We start from the raw sequence: 6,213 nt of genomic DNA on the forward strand, positions 1-6,213 counted from the left end.
CCAAGTTGCGGTAAATCAATCCGAAGTTGGTCAAAATCACGATGTGCGTAAGGTGGTCTCGGCTACTCTTTCAGTCTTAAAGTGAAGTGGGGCTATATTTCGGCCCAGAAGCTCGAAAGTGGGTGTTTAAAATGTTTTGCTCTGTCACTTTCAGTGCAAACCAAGGGCATCAGAAGTTAGTTTAGAGTCCCCGCGACTGGACAATATCCCCCAAGTCCCGGCAAATCCAGGCGAAGTTGATCAAAATTCATGATGCGCGTAACGTGGTCTCGGCTACTGTGTCAGTCCTAAAGTGAAGTGTGGCTATATTTCGGCCCACAAGCTAGAAAGTGAGCGTTCAAAAAGTTTTGTTGTGTCCATTTTACTTCAAAACAAGGCCATCAGGACTTAGTTTAGCGGCCAAGGGACTGCAAAATATCCCCCAAGTTCCGGGAAATCCATTCGAAGTTCGTCAAAATTACGATGCGCGTAAGGCGGTCTCATCTACTCTTTCAGTCTTAAAGTAAAGTCGGGCTATATTTCTGCCCAGAAGCTCCAAAGTTGTGCTCTGTCCATTTCACTGAAAACCAAGGCCATCAGGAGTTACTGTAGAGTCCCTTTGACTGGAATATATCCCCCGAGTTGCGGGAAATAAAGGCGAAATTGGTCAAAATCACGATTCGCTCAAGACGGTCTCGCCTACTCTTTCAGTCTTAAAGTAAAATGGGGCTCTATTTCGGCCCAGAAGCTGGAGAGTGAGCGTTCAAAAACTTTCGCTGTGTCCATTTCACTGCAAACCAAGACAAGTAGGAGTTAGTTGAGAGTCCCCGGGACTGCAAAATATCCCCCAAGTTCCGGGAAATCAACCCGATGTTTGTCAAAATCACGATGCACGTAAGGCGGTCTCGGCTACTCTTTCAGTGTTAAAGTAATGGGGGGCTATATTTTGGCCCAGAAGCTGGAAATTGAGCGTTTAAAAAGTTTTGCTGGCTCCATTTTACTGCAAACCAAGGCCATCAGGAAGTAGTTTAGAGTCCTCAGAACTGGAATATATCCCCTTAGTTCCGGCAAATCGAGCCGAAGTTGCTCAAAATCACGATGCACGTAAGGCGGTCTCGGCTACTCTTTCAGTCTTCAAGTGAAGTGGGGTTCTATTTGGGTCCAGAAGCTCGAAAGTATGCGTTCAAAAACTTTTTCTGTTTCCGTTTCACTGCAAACCAAGACCAGCACGAGTTAGTTTAGAGTCCCCGGGACTGGAAAATATTTCGCAAGTTCCGGGAAATCGAGCCGAAGTTGATCAAAATCACGATGCGCGAAACGTGGTCTTGGCTACTGTTTCAGTCTTAAAGTGAAGTATGGCTATATTTCGGCCCACAACCTCGAAAGTGAGCCTTCAAAAAGCTTTGCTGTGTCCATTTCGCTGCAAAACAAGGCCATCGGCACCTAGTTTAGCGTCCAAGGGACTGGAAAATATCCCCCCAGATTCCGGGAAATCGAGCCGAAGTTTGTCAAAATCACGATGCGCGTCAGGCGGTCTCGGCTACTTTTTCAGTATTAAAGTAAAGTGGGCTATATTTGGGCCCAGAAGCTTGAAGGTGCGCGTTCAAAAAGTTTTGCTGTCTCCATTTCACTGCAAACCAAGGCCATCAAGAGTTAGTTTAGAGTCCCTGGGACTGGAAAATATCCCCCAAGTTCCGGAATATCGACCCGAAGTTGGTCAAAATCACGATGCGCGCACAACGGTCTCGGCTACTCTTTAAGTCGTAAGTGATGTGGGACTATATTTCGGCCTAAAAGCTCGAAAGTGTTCGTTCAAAAACTTGTGCTGTGTGAATTTCACTGCAAACCATGGCCATCAGGAGTTAGTTTAGAGTCCCCGGGACTGCAAAATATTCCCCAAGTTCCAGGAAAGCGAGCAGAAGTTGCTCAAAATCACGATGCGCGTAACACGGTCTCGGCTACTGTTTCAGTCTTAAAGTGAAGTGTGGCTATATTTAGGCCCACAAGCTCGAAAGTGAGCGTTCAAAAAGTATTGCTGTGTCCATTTGACTGCAAACCAAGGCAATCAGGAGTTAGTTTAGAGTCCCCGGAACTGGAAAATATTCTCCAAGTTCCAGGAAATGGCGCCGAAGTTGATGAAAATTACGATGCGCGTAACGGGCTCTCGGTTAGTCGTTCAGTCTTAAATTTAAGGAGGGCTATATTGCGGCACTGAAGCTCGAAGGTGAGCGTTCAGAATGTTTTGCTGTGTTCATTAAACTGCAAACCAAGGTCATCGGGAGTTAGTTTAGCGTCCCCGGGACTTTAAATTATTCGCCAACTTGCGGGAAATCGAGCAAAAGTGGCCCAAACTCACGATGTGCGTAAGGCGGTCTCGGCTACTCTTTCAGTCTTAAAATTACGGGGGGCTATGTTTCGACCCAGAAGCTTGAGACCGGGCGGGCGCTAATTTTACCTGTGTCCATTTCACTGACATCTTAGGCCATCAGGAGTTAGTTTAGAGTCCTTGGGACTTGAAAATATTTTCCAAATTCTGGCAGATCGAGCCATAGTTGCTCAAAATCACCATGCGCGTAAGGCAGTCTCGGCTATTCTTTCAGTCTTAAAATGAAGTGGGGCTATATTTCGGCCGAGAAGCTCAACACCGAGCGTGCGCTCCTTTTGCCTGTGTACATATCACTGAAAACTAAGTTCATCAGGAGTTAACATAGAGTCCTCGGGACTGCAAAATATTGCCCGAATTCCGGAAAATCGAGCCAAAGATGCTCAAAATCACGATGCGCGTAAGGCGGTCTCGGCTACTCGTTTACTCCGAAAATGAAGTGGGGCTATATTTCGGTTCTACAAGCTCGACACCGAGCGTGCGCTCCTTTTACCTGTGTCCATTTCACTAAGAACTAAGTCCATCAGGAGATATTTTAGAATCCTCGAGACTGGAAGCTATCCTCCAAGTTGCGGCAAATTGAGCCATACTTTCTTAAAATTAGGATAGGCGTACGGCAGTTTCGTTTACTCTTTCAGTCTTAAAATGAACTGGGGCTACATTTCGGCCTAGAAGCTCGACACCGAGCGTGCGCTCCTGTTACCTGTGACCATTTTACTGAAAACTAAGGCCATCAAGAGTTAGGGTAGAGTCCCCGGGACTGGAAAATATCCCCCAAGTTTTGGCATATCAAGCCATAGTGGCTAAAAATTTCGATGCGCTTAAGGCGGTTTCGTTTACACTTTCAGTCTTAAAATAAAGTGGGGCTATATTTCGGCCTACAACCTGGAAACCGAGCGTGCGCTCCTTTTACCTGTGTCCATTTCACTAAAAACCAAGGCATTCAGGAGTTAGTTTAGAGCTTCCGGGACTGGAACATATCCTCCAAGTCCCAGGAAATCAAGCCGAGGTTCGACAAAATTACCATGCGCGTAAGGCGGTCCCGGCAATATTTCCCCCCAGAAGCTCGAGAGTGACCGTTCAAAAAGTTGTGCTGTGTCCATTTCACTCCAGAGCAAGGCCATCAGGAGTCACTTTAGAGACCGCGGGAATAGAAAATATTCGCCAACTTCCGGGAAATCGAGCCGAAATTGGTCAAAATTACGATGCGCGTAAGGCGGTCTCGGCTACTCTTTCAGTGTTAACGTGAAGTAGGGCTATATTTCGGCCCAGAAGCTCGAAACTGAGCGTTCAAAAAGTTTTCCTGCGTCCATTTAACGCCAAACCAACGCCATCAGGAGTTGGTTTAGACTGCTCGGGACTGCAAAATATCGCCCAAGTTCGGGGAAATCGAGCCGAATTTTGTCAAAATCACGATGCGCGTAAGGCGGTTTTGGCTACTCTTTCATCCTTAAAGTGAACTGGGGCTATACTTCGGCCGAGAAGCTAGAAAGTGAAAGTTCAAAAAGTTTTGCTCTCTCAATTTAACTGAAAACCAAGGCCATCATGCGTTAGTTTAGAGTCCGAGGGACTAAAAAATATCCCTTAAGTTCTGGCAACTTAAGCCGAAATTGTAAAAATCACGATGGGCGTAAGGCGGTGTCGGCTACTCTTTGATACTTAAAGTGAACTGGGGCTTTATTTCGGCCGAGAAGCTCGAAAGTAAAAGTTCAAAAAGTTTTGCTGTGTCCATTTCACCGCGAACCAAGCCACATCAGGAGATAGTTTACAGTCTCCGGGACATCAAAATATCCCCCAAGTTCCGGGAAATCGAGCCGAAGTTTGTGAAAATCACGATGCGCGTAAAGCAGTCTCGGCTACTCTTTTAGTCTTAAACTGACGTGGCTGTATATTTTGGCCCAGAAGCTGGAAAGTGAGCGTTCAAAAAGTTATGCTGTGCCCATTTCACTGCAAAGCAAGGCCCTAAGGAAGTAGTTTACAGTCCCCGGAACTGGAAAATATCCTCCAAGTTCCGCCAAATCGAGACGAAGTTGGTCAAAATAACGATTCGCGTAAGGCGGTCTCGGCTACTCTTTGAGTCTGAAAGTGAAGTAAGGCTATATTTCGGTCCAGAAGCTCGAAAGTGAGCGTTCAAAAAGTATTCCTCTCTCAATTTCACTGAAAACCAAGGCCATCATGAGTTAGTTTAGAGTCCCCGGGAGTGGAAAATATCTTTTAAGAGAGTGTCTCTGTAAGAGCGGTCCGGTCGATTTTGCTTGAGACACAGATTTAGCTCATTTCTTGTGTGTTGTAAGACATTCATGTACCTATACTAAAACCACAATCCGTTTGATCGGATCTCTTTATTTTTCAGAGTTTTACGGAAATTAAATTTCAATCAAGCGAAGGCCTCTCGTGACACTTTTTAAGACTTAAATTTGAGACAACTTTGGAGGACAATTTACAAAAAACTACGGGACTCAGCAAAAAACAAATACCACAGCTATGTATATTAACTCTATCTTATCCATCGAGGCGACTTTCGTGAACATCATCTTTCAATCAAGAAAACAGGAAGACTTTATTGACACCTTATCGGTTCGCTTAAGTCACACACGCGAAAACCGATCAAATTCAAAGTAAATTTTTGAAAAAGTGAGGCGTTCTTAACTGATCCAACGAACATAGCTAGGAACTAGGTGCCATAGAAAAGGTATTTACAGAAAAAAACTTTGTGGCCCGACCTTTACTAAAACTTTATAACTCCGTGAACTTACCTAATTTTCGGCAATCTTCAAGTTTGCCCGTCCATTTTGAGGGACTCGTCAACATGAAGCGTAGCAGATATAAATCGAGCAGGTAGATCTAAAACCGTCAGAAATATATACGAAAGCATTCAAATGAACTTTACTTCCAATTCCAGCGGCAAAATTTGAAATTGTTCGTTAAACTTACCATTCCTACATCCCCATGCGACCATTTCTTCCAACAATTCAAACACTACAACTAGTGTTCGAATTCCCCTCGTCGATTCCACCGTAAGAATTAACCTGTGCCACCTAAGCTTCGACTCAAATGTGAAGTACGAATCAAATAACAGAACTGCTTCATCTTCGAGGCAATACCTCGCTGGTATTTTGATTTTCTGATCGACAAGGAAGGTAATCAGGAAGTGATCGCCATGTTTACCTCATAAACGTGACCGCTGACCAGCCGCTGAGTGAAAACAATACGGCGCGGGGTGGGGTGGGTGGCGGGCTTATCGTCACAAGGTATTCGAATACATGCTAAAAAAGCTTTAGGACTCTCAGTCTAAACAGTGAAGGCATGTACAGACAACTTTTATTTTATTCTCATAACTTTTTCCTTTAAATGAGAGCTGGTATTAATTAATAGAGTTATTCAAATATTTTTAACCTGGGTACCCATATGACTTTTGTGCTTGTCATCACTGGTATAAAATAAGGTGTCTTTTCTTCCAGAACGTTTTATTTATACCCCATTGCACGGAATGAACACTACACTTAGAACGTTTGTTCCAAATCATTTTTTGCAGTTCCCAGGAATGTATGCATAATCATTGCTTTATACAAAGCTGACTCTAAAATATGAATTTCCATAACAGTGACCAATGTCATTTACCTATGGTGTTAATAAAACTAGTGTTGTATAATTTTTAACGTTGTCCACTTTTAAGCCCGACATACAATTGTCAAGTGAACTATGTTGGTTTCAGCTCATTCCTTGATTCGATCTGACCCTTTATCACTAAACCCTATTCTTTTCATTTGCAATTTTCCTATACATTTTCTTCATACGACAACGACAAAGAGTTTTACGAGTAAATATACAAATACATGCAAAAGGCCGGC

Source organism: Orbicella franksi, chromosome 12, assembly GCF_964199315.1.
Source record: "Orbicella franksi chromosome 12, jaOrbFran1.1, whole genome shotgun sequence".
NCBI classification, from domain to species: domain Eukaryota; kingdom Metazoa; phylum Cnidaria; class Anthozoa; order Scleractinia; family Merulinidae; genus Orbicella; species Orbicella franksi.